This window comes from Lynx rufus, unplaced genomic scaffold, assembly GCF_022079265.1.
Source record: "Lynx rufus isolate CCGP_SWC_20201006 ecotype Redwood Valley unplaced genomic scaffold, mLynRuf1.p SCAF_3, whole genome shotgun sequence".
Taxonomy (NCBI): domain Eukaryota; kingdom Metazoa; phylum Chordata; class Mammalia; order Carnivora; family Felidae; genus Lynx; species Lynx rufus.
Genome location: NW_025814845.1, coordinates 106,958,636 through 106,978,289, shown reverse-complemented (window position 1 = coordinate 106,978,289; position 19,654 = coordinate 106,958,636). Strand labels below are relative to the sequence as shown.

The window sequence follows — 19,654 nt, the reverse complement described above, 5'->3', positions numbered from 1 at the left end:
TGCATGCTCTCTTTCTTTCTCTCAAAATAAATAAATATACTTTAAAAAATAAATCTTGGGAAATGTAAATCAAAACTACAATGAGGGGTACCTGGGTGGCTCCACTGGTTAAGTGTCTGACTCTTGATTTTGGCTCAGGTCATGATCTCACAGGTCATGAATTCAAGCCCTGCATCAGGCTCTGCACTGAGTGTGAAGCTTGCTTGGGATTCTCTCTTTGCCCCTCCCCCTTCTCAAAAATAAATGAATAACCTTTAAAAAAAACTAAAATGAGATATCACCTCACACCTGTCAGAATGGCTAAAATCAACACAAGAAATAATAGATATTGGCGGGGCGCCTGGGTGGCACAGTCGGTTAAGCGTCCGACTTCAGCCAGGTCACGATCTCGCGGTCCGGGAGTTCGAGCCCCGCGTCAGGCTCTGGGCTGATGGCTCAGAGCCTGGAGCCTCTTTCCGATTCTGTGTCTCCCTCTCTCTCTGCCCCTCCCCCGTTCATGCTCTGTCTCTCTCTGTCCCAAAAATAAATAAATGTTGAAAAAAAAATTAAAAAAAAATAGATATTGGCAAGAATGTGGAGAAAAGGAATCCTCTCACACTGTTGATGGGAATGCAAACTGATGCAGCCACTCTGAAAAACAGTATGGAAGTTCCTCAAATATTTAAAAATAGAGCTACCCTGTAATCCAGGAATCACATTACTGGGTACTCACCTAAAGAATATAAAAACACTAACTCAAAGGGATACATGCACCCCTATGTTTATTACAGCATAATTTACAATAGCCAAATTATGGAAAGAGCCCAAATGTCCATTGACCAAATGAATGGATAAAGAAGTGGTACACACACACACACACACACACACACACACACACATACACAAAATATGGAATATTACTTTGCCATAAAAAATGAAATCTTCCAATTTGCAGTGACATGGATGGAGCTACAGAATATAACACTAAGTGAAATAAGTCAGTCAGAGAAAGATAAATACCATATGATTTCACTCCTATGTGGAATTTAAGAAACAAAACAATAAGCCAAATGGAAAAAGGAAAAAGAAACAAACCAAGAAACAAATTCTTAACTACAGAGAACAAACTGATGGTTACCAGAGGGAAGGTGGGTGGGGAACTAAGGAGTGCACTGTCATGAGGAGCACCAGCTGATTAAAATAAAAACTAGGGGCCCCTGTGTGGCTCAGTCGGTTAAGCATCCGATTTCAGCTCAGGTCATGATCTCGCAGTCTATGAGTTCAAGCCCCACATTGGGCTCTGTGCTGTCAGTTCAGAGCCTGGAGCCTTCTTTGGATTCTGTCTCCCTCTCTCTCCGCCCGCCCCCCACTCATGCTCTGTCTCTCAAAATATGAATGAACATTAAAAAAATTGTTTAAATAAAAACTAAAACAAAACAAAACAAAATCCCTAGTCTCCATTCAAGATTCCTGAATCTGAATATTAAGGGAAGATCCAGTGTCTACAGTAGTGCCTTGCACATTAGTAGCTACATGCCAAGGATCAGTTAAATGAGTAAATGTATGAGTTATTGACTCCCATACTGAATGCTTCATTTCCTGAAGACAGATGGTTAGTTCATTTTGTGGGACAGAATAATTAGGATTTTGCCCACCTGTATTTTTTGCTAGTCTAGATTTTCCCTGGAATGTGAGCTCCTTGAAAGAAGGTTTGACTGTGCTATTCATGTATTTAACTCCAGCCACAAGAACAATACCATATATATACATGGTAAGTGCCCACAAATATTTATTGAGTAAATGAATCAGTCTATAAACCTCATATTTATCAAGTCCCATACATAATGCCAAGAGTGTTTAATCAGAGTAGAACTTATAATATTGAATACAGATACATCCGAGCCAGAAAAGTTGAAGTTGACATTGATGACTTCAATCTATTTTAATAGCCCATTTTCATTCTTCAAACAACAATGTTTACAAGGAAGGATTGTAATGGCTATCATTTAGAGATCAAATTCTTCTTATTTAAACCTGCATGATAATGTCCTATAGAATTATATACCTACTGTATGCCTAATGCTAAAAACGTGAAATGTATTTGTTTGTCAACATTATGGCAGATTTTATAGATGGCACAAATATTTCAATGAACTTCTAACCCAAAGAACCATCCTAGGAGAAAACATACTCCTTCAGATAAAAAGATTTTTTCCTTCCTTTCAGAGAAAAGGAGATTTCCTTATTTTGTAGACTCCCAGTATAGTTTATATTTTGGTGTTGTTCATTTTTTTTAAATTTTGCTTCTCCTTTGTTTTTTTTCCAAATAAGAGATACTTAAAATAGATATAAAGAAAACACATACTAAAAAAAATCATACAAAACTTGTAAGAAATCCAATGTTAACTAAATTAACAAAACATTTAAAAAAGTAATAAATGACATTGGAGTGAAAGCTTCAGGAGAGGAGAGGTGACATATTATTTGACTCTGTATCCTCTGGCCCTAACACAGAGCCAGGCCCATAAAAGGTACTCAGTGAAACTTTGATTAACAAATGAAAGAATAAGTGAATGAATTCATTTCTGCCTAATAAATATACTTAAAAAACTAATTTTGTTTCATTAATCAAACCCATTTTTTAACAAACCACTTTCAGTAGCAATTTGCTTGATACTCAAGTACACATACCTTTTTCTACCTATGAAAACAAAACTGTGCTCCAATTTTCAGTGTTGATTATGCTAGATACTACAGTATGACAGAGCCAAACCATTTCAAGAATTCAGCAAAACACTTCACTCTATTTGACACTTAAATAGACAACATTATTAAATCCATCACCTTCGTTCTGTTACCTCCACTACTGGGATTTTAATCCAGTTGGCATCCACCTAACACTCAATATACCCACAGTTCTCAATTTTGATTTTTCCCCTTCCATGAAATGGAAAATAAAATGGTAAAGTTAACAGAAGTGTAAAAAACACAGTACTAAATGTATTTTAATGGCAGTGTGAGTGTCGTTTAGGATAGCTGCTCTCTGAATAAATAGATTTGGGGCCTAACAATTAGAGAAAAAGGCATGGCATGTCCATCGCTTAGACCTGAAGACCTGTTGGCTGATCACTGTCCAGTTATGATTACTGGTCTCAGCTGCAGTTTCCCTATAGCTCAAAAAACTGTCTGGCTGATTTTGTATGCAGCAGTTCCTAGATCGATTTCGTCCTGGAATAGATTCCTCACAAACAAGGATAATCCTTTATTTGAGGTATAGTCACTTGAATTCCTCTCTGTATTCTTCACTGTCAGGCTTTGCAATTTTTATTTATTCTTAGTAGAATGCACTTACTATTGTAGTTATGGCACTTTTCACTCTAAGTACTTCTTTTCAGAGTCTTCAAGAAAGAAAGGTCTTTAGCTAGAAATTTCTCATGCTTGTTGACAGTCCAGAAATGATTTATTTTACAAAGGAATAGAGGTGAAAGGAGTAGAAAGATAATTTATTCTACCATCTTTGAGAACGTGATTATCAGTTAATCACAAGTTTACTGTTAAATGAAATGTGATGGCTTTCAACCTTTAATTTTTATTGCTTTTATCTTTGTTAAGAAGTAACACTAAAATACTTCAAAATTTCCTGAATAGAGGAAACCTAGGGTGAAAATATTGTCCGTGGCTAAAGTAATTTTAATTTTTTCTCTTCCACATTAATGTGGTAAAATGGATTACTATAACACTAGACAATGAAAAACATGATGTAATCTTATGTATATATTTACAAATACATTTACAATATATTTATTCATACATGGGTCTATATATAAACCAATATTTACTTATTCTGTAGGTGTCCCTTCCAATGTTTTTAAACATTAGCTTCTTCCACACATGAAAGAGTCCATGATAATCAGAATTGTCACTCTCTAAAACCTCCACTTAATATTTTCACTATTAAATCCATTGCTTTACAAACCTTTTTCCCCATAAGAATTACTGCATATAGGGGCACCTGGGTGGCTCAGTTGGTTAAGCATCAGACCTGGGCTCAGGTCATGATCTCACAGCTAGTGTGTTCAAGCCCTGCTTCAGGCTCTGTGCTGACAGCTCAGAGCCTGGAGCCTGCTTCCGACTCTCTCTCTCTCTCTCTCTCTCTCTGTTCCTTCCTTGTTTGCTCTCTGTCTCTTTCTCTCAAAAATAAATAAACATTGAGAAAAAAATTTTTAAAGAAGTACTGTATATATACGTAGGACTAAATTATAAAATGGTGGGGCACCTGGGTGGCTCAGTCGGTTGAGTGTCCAGCTCTTGATTTCAGCTCAGGTCATGATCCCAGGGTCATGGGACTGAGCCTTGTGTTCAACTCTGTGCTAAGTGTCAAGCCTGCTTAAGATTCTCTGTCTCAAATACAGCATCCTTCTTGATTAAAACCCTCAAGAAAGTAGGGATAAAAGGATCATAACTCAACATCATAAAAGCCATATATGAAAGACCCAATGTTAATATCATCCTCAACGGGGAAAAACTGAGATCTTTCCCCCTAAGGTCAGGAACGAGACAGGTATATCCACTCTCGCCACTGTTATTCAACATAGTATTGGAAATCTTAGCCTCTACAATCAGACAACACAAAGAAATAAAAGGCATCCAAATCAGCCAGGAGGAGGTTAAACTTTCACTCTTAACAGATGACATGATACTCTATATGGAAAACCCAAAAGATTCCACCAAAAAACTGCTAGAACTGATTCATGAATTCAGCAAAGTTGCAGGATATAAAATCAATGCACAGAAATCGGTTGCATTCCTATACACCAACAAAGAAGCAACAGAAAGAGAAATCAAGGGATCGAACCCATTTACAGTTGCTAAAAAACCATAAAATACCTGGGAATAAACCTAACCAAAGATGTAAAAGATCTACACACTGAGAAGTATAGAAAGAAAGAAAGAAATTGAAGAAGACACAAAAAAATGGAAAAAGATTCCATATTCCTGGATAGGAAGAACAAATACTGTTAAAATGTTGATAATACCCAAAGCAATCTACACATTCAATGCGATCCCTATCAAAGTAACACCAGCATTCTTCACAAAGCTAGAACAAACAATCCTAAGATTTGTATGGAACCAGAAGAGACCCCGAATAGCCAAAGCGATCTTGAAAAAGAAAACCGAAGTAGGAGGCATCACAATCCCAGACTTCAAGCTATACTACAAAGCTGTAATCATCAAGACAGTATGGTACTGGCACAAGAACAGACACTCAGATCAATGGACTAGAATAGAGAACCCAGAAATGGACCCACAAACGTATGGCCAACTAATCTTTGACAAAGCAGGAAAGAATATCCAATGGAATGAAGACACTCTCTTCAGCAAGTGGTGCTGGGAAAACTGGAGAGTGACATGCAGAAGAATGAACCTGGACCACTTTCTTACACCATACACAAAAATAAACTCAAAGTGGATGTAAGACCTCAATGTAAGACAGGAAGCCATCAAAATCTTCGAGGAGAAAGCAGGCAAAAACTTCTTTGATCTTGGCCGCAGCAACTTCTTACTCAACATGTCTCTGGAGGCAAGGGAAACAAAAGCAAAAATGAACTACTGGGACCTCATCAAAATAAAAAGTTTCTGCACAGCAAAGGAAACAATCAGCAAAACTAAAAGGCAACCAACAGAATGGGAGAAGATATTTGCAAATGACATTTCAAATAAAGGGTTAGTATCCAAAATCTATAGAGAACTTATCAAACTCAACACCCCAAAAACAAATAATCCAGTGAAGAAATGGACAAAAGACATGAATAGACACTTCTCCAAAGAAGACATCCAGATGACCAACCGACACATGAAAAAATGCTCAACATCACTCATCATGAGGGAAATACAAATCAAAACCACATTTAGATCCCACTTTATACCTGTCAGAATGGCTAACATTAACAACTCAGGCAACAACAGATGTTGGCGAGGATGAGGAGAAAGAGGACCTCTTTTGCGTTGTTGGTGGGATGCAAGCTGGTGCAGCCACTCTGGAAAACGGTATGGACGTTCCTCAAAAAACAAAAATAAAACTACCCTATGACCCAGCAATTGCACTACTAGGTATTTTCCAAGGGACAGGTATGCTGTTTCGAAGAGGCACATGTACCCTAATGTCTATAGCAGCACTATCAATGATAGCCAAAGTATGGAAAGAGCCCAAATGTCCATCGATGGATGAATGGATAAAGAAGATGTGGTATATATATACACAATAGAGTATTACTCAGCAGTCAAAAAGAATGAAATCTTGCCATTTGCAACTATGTGGATGGAACTGGAGGGTATTATGCTAAGCAAAACTAGTCAGAGAAATACAAATATCATATGACTTCACTCATGTGAGGACTTTAAGACACAGAACAGATGAACATCAGGGAAGGAAAAATAATATAAAAACAGGGAGGGGGACAAAACATAAGAGACTCTTAAATATGGAGAACAAACAGAGGGTTACTGGAGGGGTTGTGGGAAGGGGGATGGGCTAAATGGGTAAGGGGAATTAAGGAATCTACTCCTGAAATCATTGTTGCACTACATGCTAACCAATTTGGATATAAATTAATAAAATAAAATTAAAAAATTAAAAAAATAAAATAAAAGATTCTCACTGTCTCTGTCCCTCTCTCTCTCTCCCTCTGTCTCTCTCCCCTGTTTGCACACTCTCTCTCTCTAAAATAAAAAATAAATTACAAAATGGTTATTGAAACAATTATTTAACAGCATTTCAAGATGTATCAAACTCACTATGGAATGCTCTGATTTTGCTACATAAAATAAAATATTTAGACTAATTTCTTTAGAGAATAGCAAAATTCAAGACAATCAACGGATTGCCTCTTGTCTCTTTTTGTTCTAATAAAGGAAATTCTTCAAAGTAAATTAGTGCTAATTACTTACAAGTTCATCCAGGGAGAAGTAAGAAAGAATAGTGACTGCATTTGTTTAAAAGACTATTATTTTGGGGCACCTGGGTGGCTCAGTCAGTTGAGCATCCACTTCAGCTCAGGTCATGATCTCGCAGTTGATGAGTTCGAGCCTCGAATCAGGCTCTGTGTTGACAGCTCAGAGCCTGGAGCCTGCTTTGGAGTCTGTGTCTCCCTTTCTCTCTGCCCCTCCCCCACTCATGGTCTGTCTCTCTTTGTCTCAAAAATAAAGATAAATATTAAAAAAAAAATTTTTTAAAAGAAAGACTATTATTCTGACTTTCCAAATGTGAAATCTTCAATATAGACTAGTAAATAGTACAGAGACTATAGTCGAGTATATACAAAGAGTAACACTAGATATAACTATTAAGAATGTAAAGGAGAGGCACCTGCGTGACTCCATCAGTAAGCATCCAACTCTTGGTTTCAGCTCAGGTCATGATCTCGCAGTTGGTGGGTTCAAGCCCCACATCGGGCTCTGTGCTGGCAGCACAGAACCTGCTTGGGTTTTCTCTCTCTCCCTCTCTCTCTGCCCCTTCCCTGCTTGTGTGCATGCTCTCTCTCCCTCTCAAAACAAATAAATAAACATCAAAAAAAGGAATTTAAAGAAAATTTGTCATCATCTTAATTAGATGTAAAAGCATGCTGTTTATGAAAATTAAACCCATACTAATTTCTGATTTCTTATGCTAACTGTATGCTAACCGTGAAGGGTCTACAATGTATAAAACCCACCAAAATATTGAATTTATATACAGATAATGATTTCTCAAAACCAGGTTTATATACCAGAAACAGAAAGAGGAGAAAAGTATACATAAAAATATAAAGTTATATATTGTGTTTATATTATTATATTTTTTTTCATTTGAGCCCTAGAACTTGATTTTGTCTCATTTTTGTAGTTCCAAATGTAAAATTAAAATAAATAATCTACTTTTTGTCATATTTGAGTTTGGGTAAGACTAAGAGTAAGCTATTACTAAATTTAAATTCCCTTCTCCTTTTAGGGTAGGACCAATAAGTAAGAGGTAAGCCAGGTATGAATATCATACATCAGGAATTACCCAAAAGGACATACCATATCCAGAACAGAACTCAACATGTTATAAAAACAGTACAATGAAGCACTCATATGGACTAGAGTTGTCTTAGCTTTTGCTCCAGGGAGCATAAACAGGTACATAAGGTCAAAACATAAAGAATGATTCTCCCTTTTCCTTCATATTCAGAATGATACATTGAGTCACCTTCTTGAATACAAGGAGACAAACATAAATGACTGTTGCTCAAGTTCCCAATACTGAAAACTATTATGCTCACTTGAAAATGCTTTTTTTAGCACAAAAGCATTACTTCTCACAAATTCTTAAATAGCATAAAATTTTGTGTCTAATCAAATATTATTATTACTGTGTATGGAACACAGTAGGACCATCTGTCAGGCATATTATTTGGGGCCAAATCGCAAACTGTGTTTAAAAACAAAAAGTACTACATAAACTGTTCAGTTAGATGTTAGATGGTAGCCAGGGTTCAAAATGAAAACATGCATGAGCCATTCAGAACTTATGAATAAATAAAAATGGAAAGGTCAGTAATGGTCTTTCTTCCTTACTGTTACTAAGCCTTTGAAATAAGCTCAGGAAATGTATGCAGGTGGTTTTTTGATTAATTTGATAGAGGTACATCCATGGAACCAATTTACAAGTGATTTGCAGGCAGGCTGGCATTACTGAAATAAACGGTGCTATTACTATGATTTATGCTACCATTTCTAACACAAATGATAAAGTGAAATTTACAGTCCTTAATTACCACCATGAAAAATTGGGAGGGAGAGAAAGAGCAAAGATTGGCAATTTGCAAACTTGTCATTAAGGCAAGATACAAAAATGCATTTGTTATATTTAAATAAAAAAAAGATATTGCACAAATAGGCCTTACTATATTGTTATCAATCCACTGGGGAGAAGGAGGGACTTAAAAAACAAATGACAAGAACTTGACCTTGAGATGCCAGGAAGTGTGGTGGAGGAAAGCAGCTAACAAAATGTAGCCTCTCTAGTTATAAAAATCAGGAAAGTGACAAAATACAACACTATTCTACACATTATTCTGGGCCTCTCAGAAGATCCAGTTTATTCTTCAAATTATTTCTTTTCTATTCTATTTTTCTTTTCCATTCTATTTTTCACATGTTTTATAGCAGGAAAAAAAACAAATTAATCATATCTTAATTTTTAACTAAATGTTTTTCTCTTTTCCCATTTATATCTCTTATCATTATATCTCTTCCCTAGCGATTGGAAGTCTGCTAGGATATTCAGAGATGGTTACAGAGGTGTTGCTATCCACAGAACTCTAACAAAGCAATACAGAGAACTCATTCTGAGAGACTTGGCTCAAGCACTGCAGTTGTCAAGAGGTTGCATATAATGTGAATGCCCAATTGCCTAGGCCATGGCTCTTTCTTCTCTCCATATTTAATCACTTCCTATTTTAATAATCCAGACAGGCCTGGGGTGCCTGGGTGGCTTAGTTGGTTGAGCATCCCACTCTTGGTTTTGGCTCAGGTCATGATCCCAGAGTCATGGGATTGAGCTCTGCATAAGGCTCCATGCTAAGTGTGGGTCCTGCTTAAGATTCTCTCTCTCTCTCTCTCTCTCTCTCTCTCTCTCTCTCTCTACCCCTTTCCCTGCTCACGTGCTCTCCCTCTAACCACCACCACCACACCATCATCATCATCATCATCATCATCATCATCATCATCCAGCCAGGGTTTATTTCCAATACTCACACTCTTGTGACTGACCTACTACCAGTAAATGCCTAGAGTTCTAATGGATCTTCTAACCACTATTTGCTAAGTTTGGTTCAATATATAGTCAGAATGTGTAGCCTCATTCACACTGCTTCACAGACTTGCCTATGGCAAAACTCTGAAAAGTTACAAAATATAGCAACTAAGTATATATGAGGGGCAAGGGAGATGGGACAAACAGCAGAAGTTTCCGGTCTGCCTGATTTAGAAAATAATGCTACAATTTTAGAAGGAAAGAAGGCACAACCAAAACCTGGGAATTGATAGGTTAGTTTCAGAAATATTAAGTTTGAGTTGTTATCAGGACACCCAGGTACAGATGTCCAATAAACATTAGTAGGAATGTAGGACTAAAGCTCCTGAGATAACTTAGGCCCAGATATGTAGGTGTTGGAGAAATCTGAATAGAAATGAAGATTGAAGGCATGAGAGAGCATCAGATGGCCATCATGGAGAATATAAAGCCAAGAGACCTTACAGCAAAAACAAAGAGAAGACATATTTGGAAAAGTGGGAGAAAAGAAAAGAATGAGATCACAAAGGGCTAATCAGAGGGAAAAAAGGAAAATCCTGAAAAGAATCTAAAGAAGAAATAAATTATCATCAATGTCACATGCTGCATAGAAATCATGAAGAATAAGAAGATCCCATTAACTAATTTCAACAGGTAATTGCCAAAATAAAAGAATTTAAGAAAAAAACACATTTGAAAAAAAGGAGCTGCAAGGGTAGAGTTCTCCTATTAAAAATCAAACAGGAAAAGGTTAAGAAGAACACTTCAGAGATGGATTAGTAGAAGACTTTGTAAATAATACATATACAGCACATATAAGTATCTCATTGATTTCTGATTTCTTGCCACTTCTTGAAAGTTTCTTCTTTCATGACTGGGATGTTATAGCACATAAAAAGCATTCAGAGGGGCGCCTGGGTGGCGCAGTCGGTTAAGCGTCCGACTTCAGCCAGGTCACGATCTCGCGGTCCGTGAGTTCGAGCCCCGCGTCAGGCTCTGGGCTGATGGCTCAGAGCCTGGAGCCTGTTTCCGATTCTGTGTCTCCCTCTCTCTGCCCCTCCCCCGTTCATGCTCTGTCTCTCGCTGTCCCAAAAATAAATAAACGTTGAAAAAAAAATTAAAAAAAAAAAAAAAAAGCATTCAGAGAAGCTTTTAGTGGAGTTTATCTCTTTTGTATGTGGGACCCCAGTGATCATAATGAATTATTTTATCTTTGCTTGTTCCCAGAAAGCCTAAGAGCATTTGGGCATTCTACCATGAACTAGTTTCTCCAGTTCTACTTCCCATCAATTCAAGCTTTGTTCCCAATCCATAAAACTTCATTTTTTTAAGCAGCATTTCCTCCATTTTAATCATTTTCCTTCTAAGATTTTATTTTATTTTATTTTATTTTATTTTATTTTATTTTATTTTATTATTTATTTTTTGAAAGATAGAAACAGAGTCTGAGCAAGGGATGAGCAGAGAGAAAGAGGGAGACACAGAATCCAAAGCAGTCTCCAGGCTCTGAGCTATTAGCGCAGAGTCCAACGCAGGGCTTGAACTCATGAACTGTGAGATAATGACCCGAACCAAAGTCAGATGCTTAACCGACTGAGCCACCCAGGCACCACGCCCCACCAAAATTTTAAATTACAATAAAATTTCACACCGTCTTTAATAACCTCCTTCATAAATTTCATACTTTTCTCTCAGGAATTGCCCATACCTCCATTCATCTGTATTTGGAGAGTATATCTTTTTCATAAGCATTTTGTAAGTCATATTTTCATCACGGTACTGAAATATACCACATGGCATTCTCAATGCTCTGAAACAGAAAATTCTGGTTCTAACTTATAAATTATTTTCATCAGTAGTTAATGTTAACTAGCTTTTGAGGGCTTACTTTATATATCAAACATTTTGTATAGTGCCTGATATTCGTTATCTCATTTCATCATCTCCAAAGTCCTTTTTTTTTTAAGTTCATTTATTTATTTTGAGAGAGGGAGAGAACACACACATGCATGAACAGGGGAGGTGCAGAGAGAGAGAGAGAGAGATTCCAAGCAGGCTCCACACTGTCAGTGCAGAGCCTGATGCAGGGCTCAATCCCACAAACCTTGAGATCATGTCCTGAATCAAAATCAAGAGTTGGACACTTAACTGACTGAACCACCCAAGTGCCCCTCCAAAGCCCTTGAAAATGATTATTTTTATTCACTCTAATTCATTGACAAGGAAACTCTAAGTGTCAGAAAGATTAGGTCACTCATCCAAAGTCACACAAGTAAGCAACAAAGAGGAAGTTTGAACCTACATCTATTTCACTCCAATGTTCATCATCTATCTTGTGGAAAATTCTATTTCAATCCTTTTGTAGTCTTACTTTACAAGAACATCAATCATTCATTAACACCTTTTCATTATTAGAATGCTGCACAAAACAAATTCTCATTACTAAATGCAGACATCTGTCAATTCTGGTTCATCCTATTGCAAAATACTGAAAAGGACAGAATTCAAGAATTGTTTTGTTCCTTCTTCACAGTTTTACCAAGTAGCATCCTGCCTCCTAAGAGACCCTGAGTTATTTTAATGGGTCTTTGCCCTCTTTCATTCTCTGTTCTTTTCTCTATCAATGAATCTTTATTGATAGATAGTGTGAATGTGCCATAAGATCACAATTTGAAATTCATCCTTAATTTTCATCAAAATTATGATACATCTTCTAGGGTTAACTTTAGTATATATTATTATTTCATATCAAATATAATATATATCATGTATCTCTAAGTATATATTCACACTATTCAACGGTATTAAGTTAGTAGCATATCTTCATGTTCTATAGCTTAGTGTGAATATGTTAAATTTTTTATTTTTATCATTATATATATATATATATATATATATATATATATATATGTAATTTGATGGTATTATACCAGCAGCATATTTTCTATTAAGTAATTCTCAGACAATACACATATTGGTTCTTTGTTGCATTCCTTTTATAATTTTTTCTCCTTTCTGTTTTCACAACTGAAATACAAGTTATATTTATGTCTTCTCAAACACATTAAAAATTGAACAACACAATTATATTTACAAGAAAAAAAGAAGATGCCATGCCTATATGTGATACTTTCTGTAAAACTTCACTGTCCAATATTGTAGCCATTAGCCACACCTAGCATTTAAATTTAATTAATTAAAATGAAATAATAGTTAAAATTTATTTTCCCAGTTACAATAGCCACATTTCAGGTGCTCAGAAGCCACATGTGGCTAGTGGCTCCTATTCTGGACAGAGCATATACAGAACATTTTCCATTATCACAGAAATTTCTGTTAACAGTACTGATTTACAATTTTCAATACATAAGTCAATCTTTAGTATGTTTTGTTACTTCTCTTATTACCCTCCAAGAATGGATAAAGAAAATATGGTATATGCATATAATAGAATATTAGATTTCTAAAGAGAAGGAAATTCTGCAATATGTGACAACATGGGTGAGTCTTAAAGACATTATGCTAAGTGAAATAAGCCAGTCACAGAAAGATAAATACTGTATGATTCCACTTATATGATGTATCTAAAACTGTCAAATTCATAGAATCAGAGTGGAATGGTGTTTGACAGGGGCTGGGGAATATAATGGGGAGTTACTAATCAAGAAGCATAAAATCTCAGTTTAGAAAGATGAATTACCTCTAGAGATCTGCTATATACAACACTGTACCTATAGTCAACAATAATGTATTTTACACTTAAAAATTTAAGAGGGTAGATCTCCTGTTTTTTGTTCTTACCACAATAAAATACTTAAAAAAAAAAAAAACCAGAGCTATATCTGGCATGGTTCAGAGGGAAAACAAATGACAGATAATAAATTATTCTTTTACAATTGGAAAAAAAGTATTATCTTCCTTCCTACCTCTTTCTTTTTTTTATATTGCCAATACATACATAGCCCTTATAAATTTTTCTACTTACTACCACTTTGAAATAATAGTGTTGGAACTATTTTACAATGTAGTATCAATAATGCAAATGTCCTCCAAATCAAAAAGTCTTCCATAACTTTTCCTTAAACAAAATACCCAATAGACCTTGAGTCACTTTGTTATTGCCCCTTGTGCCAAAACTTAAATAACAAAACAAAGTAAAACAATCCTTCCTAATAGAGTGTGCAACATTTTGTAAATTCCAGTTATATTCCTACTGGTGGTCCCTTGCTGAGAATTTTGTTTCTAGAGTTGGAAAAGAACTCTGCAAAGGTTTGTTATGATTCCTATGGACAGGTCATTATTTCAGTTCTTAAATCCTGTATTTCTACCACTGTCAGCAACTTTATAATAGGCACCTGGCTTTTTCCTTGCTTATCTATTTTCTGAAAAGTTTGAAGTCAACAGACTACACATATGAAAAGCTGACAAAAGTTATGGTTGTAGTGTCTACTTATGGAACACACAAAAGATAACTGGCCAACGTATACACCAAACTTCTAACCTTGGCCTTCTTATCAATACACTCTTTGAGATATCCTTAACAGAAAGTTTACATCTTAATGCATTTCTTATTAGAAAAAAAGAGCTACATCATACTATTGTGTCTTCTTAATGATTAAAAAGAACCACCAAACACAAACCACGTACTTTAAATATGGAAACAAGAAAAGAAAGCTAAGACTCTTAAAAACAGTTGAGTGTGGAAATAGGCTAGAGTGAAGAATAATGTGGAAAGGAATACTGTATTTAGCCTTAAAAGCACTTCAGGTGATTTTTAAACCATGTACATTTAACAAACAGCTTTTTAAAATAATAAACTTGAATATTGGGGGAAGATGGCAGTGTAGGAGGACGCTGGGCTCACCGCTTCCTGTGGATCACTTAGATTCCACCTACACCTGCCTAAATAACCCAGAAAACTGCCAGCAGACTAGCAGAATGGAGTCTCCAGAGCCAAGCGCAGATGAGAGGCCCACGGAAGAGGGTAGGAAGGGCGGAGAGGCGGTGTGTGCTACACGGACTGGTGGGAGGGAGCCGGGGTGGAGGTGTAGCCCGCCTGGCAAGACAGAGCTCCGGAGTCTGGCTTGCAAAAGCAGAGGGGCCGGACTGCGTGAGTTCTGATAGCCAGCAGGACTTAACATCTGGAAGGTTATAAATTAACAGCTCTGCTCGGAGAACAGGAGGGCTGGAAGACAATGGGAGGGAGAGTTGTTGAGCCCCAGATGACAGAGCTCAGGTTGGCGGGGAACAAAGGCACTCACCAGCGCCATCTCCCTCATCCATCCCCCAGCCAAAATCCCAAAGGGAACCAGTTCTTGCCAGGGAACTTGCTTACACCGCGCAAACACCCAACGCTGTGGTTCTGCGGACCCATCCCTCCGGCCGGTCTGACTCCCTCCCGGTGCCACAGGGCCCCTCCCGAAGTGGATCTCTGAAAGAAAAGCGAGCTGAGCCTGCCCTTCCCACCCCTGTGCACCTTGCCAATCCACCCCAGCTAATACGCCAGATCCCTGGCACCACAAGGCTGGCAGTGTGCAAGTAGCCCAGATGGGCCACACCACCCCACAGTGAATCCCGCCCCTAGGAGAGGGGAAGAGAAGGCATACACCAGTCTGACTGTGGCCCCAGTGGTGGGCTGGGGGCAGACATCAGGTCTGACTGTGGCCCGCCCACCAACGCAAGTTATTCAAGACAGCACAGGGGAAGTGCCCCACAGTCCCGCACCACTCCAGGGACTATCCAAAATGATGAAACAGAAGAATTCCCCTCAGAAAAACGTCCAAGAAATAACAACAGCTAACAAACTGATCAAAAATGATTTAAACAATATAACAGAAAGTGAATTTAGAATAATAGTCTTAAAATTAATCGCTGGGCTTGAAAACAGTATAAAGGACAGCAGAGAATCTATTGCTACAGAGATCAAGGGACTAAGGAACAGCCAGGAGGAGCTAAAAAATGCTATTAATGAGCTGCAAAATAAAATGGAGACAAATATGGCCCGGATTGAAGAGTCAGAGGAGAGAATAAGTGAACTAGAAGATAAAATTATGGAAAAAGAAGAAGCTGAGAAAACGATTAAAAAAATCCAGGAGTATGAGGGGAAAATTAGAGAACTAAGTGATGCACTAAAGAGAAATAATCTATGCATAATTGGTATTCCAGAGGAGGAAGAGAGAGGGAAAGGTGCTGAAGGTGTACTTGAAGAAATAATAGATGAGAACTTCCCGGATCTGGGGAAGGAAAAAGGCATTGAAATCCAAGAGGCACAGAGAACTCCCTTCAGACATAACTTGAATCGATCTTCTGCATGACATATCATTGTCAAATTGGCAAAATACAAGGATAAAGAGAAAATTCTGAAAGCAGCTAGGGATAAACGTGCTCTAACATATAAAGGGAGACCTATAAGACTTGTGACCGATCTCTCTACTGAAACTTGGCAGGCCAGAAAGAAATCGCAGGAGATCTTCAATGTGATGAACAGAAAAAATATGCAGCCGAGAATCCTTTATCCAGCAAGTCTGTCATTTAGAATAGAAGGAGAGATAAAGTTCTTACCAAACAAACAAAAACTGAAGGAATTCATCACCACTAAACCAGCGCTACAGAGATCCTAAGGGGGATCCTGTGAGACAAAGAACCAGAGACATCGCTACAAGCATGAAACCTACAGACATCTTTCTACAATAACACTGAATGTAAATGTACTAAATGCTCCAACCAAAAGACATAGGGTATCAGAATGGATTAAAAAAACAAGACCCATATATTTGCTGTCTATGAGAGACTCATTTTAGACCTGAGGGCACCTTCAGATTGAGAGTGAGGGGATGGAGAACTATTTATCATGCCACTGGAAGTCAAAAGAAAGCTGGAGTAGCCATATTTATATCAGACAAACTAGACTTTAAATTAAAGGCTGTAACAAGAGATGAAGAAGGGCATTATATAATAATTACAGGGTCTATACATCAGGAAGAGCTAACAACTTAAATGTCTATGCACCGAATACAGGAGCCCCCAAATATATAAAACAATTACTCACAAACATAAGCAAATTATTAATAAGAATGTGGTAATTGCAGGGGACTTTAATACTTCACTTACAGAAATGGATAGATCATCTAGACACACAGTCAATAAAGAAACAAGGGCCCTGAATGATACATTGGATCAGATGGACTTGACAGATATATTTAGAACTCTGCATCTCAAAGGAACAGAATATACTTTCTTCTTGAGTGCGCATGGAACCTTCTCCAAGATAGATCACATAATGGGTCACAAAACAGCCCTTCGTAAGTATACAAGAATTGAGATCATACTATGCATACTCTCAGACCACAATGCGATGAAACTTGAAATCAACCACAGGAAAAAGTCTGGAAAACCTCCAAAAGCATGGAGGTTAAAGAACACCCTACTAAAGAATGAATGGCTCAACCAGGCAATTAGAAAAGAAATTTAAAAATATATGGAAATAAACGAAAATGAAAATACAACAATCCAAATGCTTTGGGATGCAGCGAAGGCAGTCCTGAGAGGAAAATACATTGCAATCCAGGCCTATCTCCAGAAACAAGAAAAATCCCAAATACAAAATCTAACAGCACACCTAAAGGAAATAGAAGCAGAACAGCAAAGACAGGCTAAACCCAGGAGAAGAAGGGAAATAATAAAGATCAGAACAGAAATAAACAATATAGATTCTAAAAAACCTGTAGAGCAGATCAATGAAACCAAGAGTTGTTTTTTTGAAAAAATAAACAAAATTGATTAACCTCTAGCCAGGCTTCTCAAAAAGAAAAGGGAGATGACCCAAATAGATAAAATCATGAATGAAAATGGAATTATTACAACCAATCCCTCAGAAATACAAGCAATTATCAGGGAATACTATGAAAAATTATATGCCAACAAACTGGACAACCTGGAAGAAATGGACAAGTTCCTAAACACCCACACTCTTCCAACACTCAAACAGGAAGAAATAGAAAGCTTGAACAGACCCATAACCAGAGAAGAAATTGAATCAGTCATCAAAAATATCCCAACAAATAAGAGTCCAGGACCAGACGGCTTCCCAGGGGAGTTCTACCAGACGTTTAAAGCAGAGATAATAACTATCCTTCTCAAGCTATTCCAAGAAATAGAAAGGGAAGGAAAACTTCCAGACTCATTCTATGAAGCCAGCATTACTTTGATTCCCAAACCAGACAGAGATCCAGCAAAAAAGAGAACTACAGGCCAATATCCCTGATGAATATGAATGCAAAAATTCTCAATAAGATACTAGCAAATTGAATTCAACAGCATATAAAAAGAATTATTCACCATGATCAAGTGGGATTCATTCCTGGGATGCAGGGCTGGTTGAACATTCGCAAATCAATCAATGTGATACATCACATTAATAAAAGAAAAGAAAAGAACCATATGATCCTGTCAATCGATGCAGAAAAGGTATTTGACAAAATTCAGCACTTTCTTAATAAAAACCCTCGAGAAAGTCGGGAAAGAAGGAACATACTTAAACATCATAAAAGCCATTTATGAAAAGCCCACAGCTAACATCATCCTCAACGGTGAAAAACTGAGAGCTTTTACCCTGAGATCAGGAACACGACAGGGATGCCCACTCTCACCGTTGTTGTTTAACATAGTGCTGGAAGTTCTAGCATCAGCAATCAGACAACAAAAGGAAATCAAAGGCATCAAAATTGGCAAAGATGAAGTCAAGCTTTCGCTTTTTGCAGATGACATGATATTATACATGGAAAACCCAATAGACTCCACCAAAAGTCTGCTAGAACTGATACATGAATTCAGCAAAGTTGCAGGATACAAAATCAATGTACAGAAATCAGTTGCATTCTTATACACTAATAATGAAGCAACAGAAAGACAAATCAAGAAACTGATCCCATTCACAATTGCACCAAGAAGCATAAAATACCTAGGGATAAATCTAACCAAAGATGTAAAAGATCTGTATGCTGAAAACTATAGAAAGCTTATGAAGGAAATTGAAGAAGATATAAAGAAATGGAAAGACATTCCCTGCTCATGGATTGGAAGAATAAATATTGTCAAAATGTCAATACTACCCAAAGCTATCTACACATTCAATGTAATCCCAATCAAAATTGCACCAGCATTCTTCTCGAAGCTAGAACAAGCAATCTTAAAATTTGTACAGAACCACAAAAGACCCAAATAGCCAAAGTAATTTTGAAGAAGAAGACCAAAGCAGGAGGCATCACAATCCCAGACTTTAGCCTCTACTACAAAGCTGTCATCATCAAGACAGCATGGTATTGGCACAAAAACAGACACATAGACCAATGGAATAGAATAAAGACTCCAAAATTGGACCCACAAATATATGGCCAACTAATCCTGACAACACAGGAAAGAATATCCAACGGAAAAAAGACAGTCTCTTTAACAAATGGTGCTGGGAGAACTGGACAGCAACATGCAGAAGATTGAAACTAGACCACTTTCTCACACCATTCACAAACATAAACTCAAAATGGATAAAGGACCTGAATGTGAGACAGGAAACCATCAAAACCCTAGAGGAGAAAGCAGGAAAAGACCTCTCTGACCTCAGCTGCAGCAATTTCTTACTTGACACATCCCCAAAGGCAAGGGAATTAAAAGCAAAAATGAATTACTGGGACCTTATGAAGACAAAAAGCTTCTGCACAGCAAAGGAAACAACCAACAAAACTACAAGGCAACCAATGGAATGGGAAAAGATATTTGCAAATGACATGTGAGACAAAGGGCTAGTATCCAAAATCTCTAAAGAGCTCACCAAACTCCACATCCGGAAAACAAATAACCCAGTGA

General features: G+C 37.2%; 1 protein-coding gene across 7 annotated transcripts in view; it reads right to left on the bottom strand.

The window, feature by feature from the left end:
* Positions 1 to 19,654, bottom strand: part of CUNH4orf33 (chromosome unknown C4orf33 homolog) — a 135,286-nt gene that overhangs the window by 9,336 nt on the left and 106,296 nt on the right. The gene's annotated exons all lie outside the window — the stretch shown is intronic.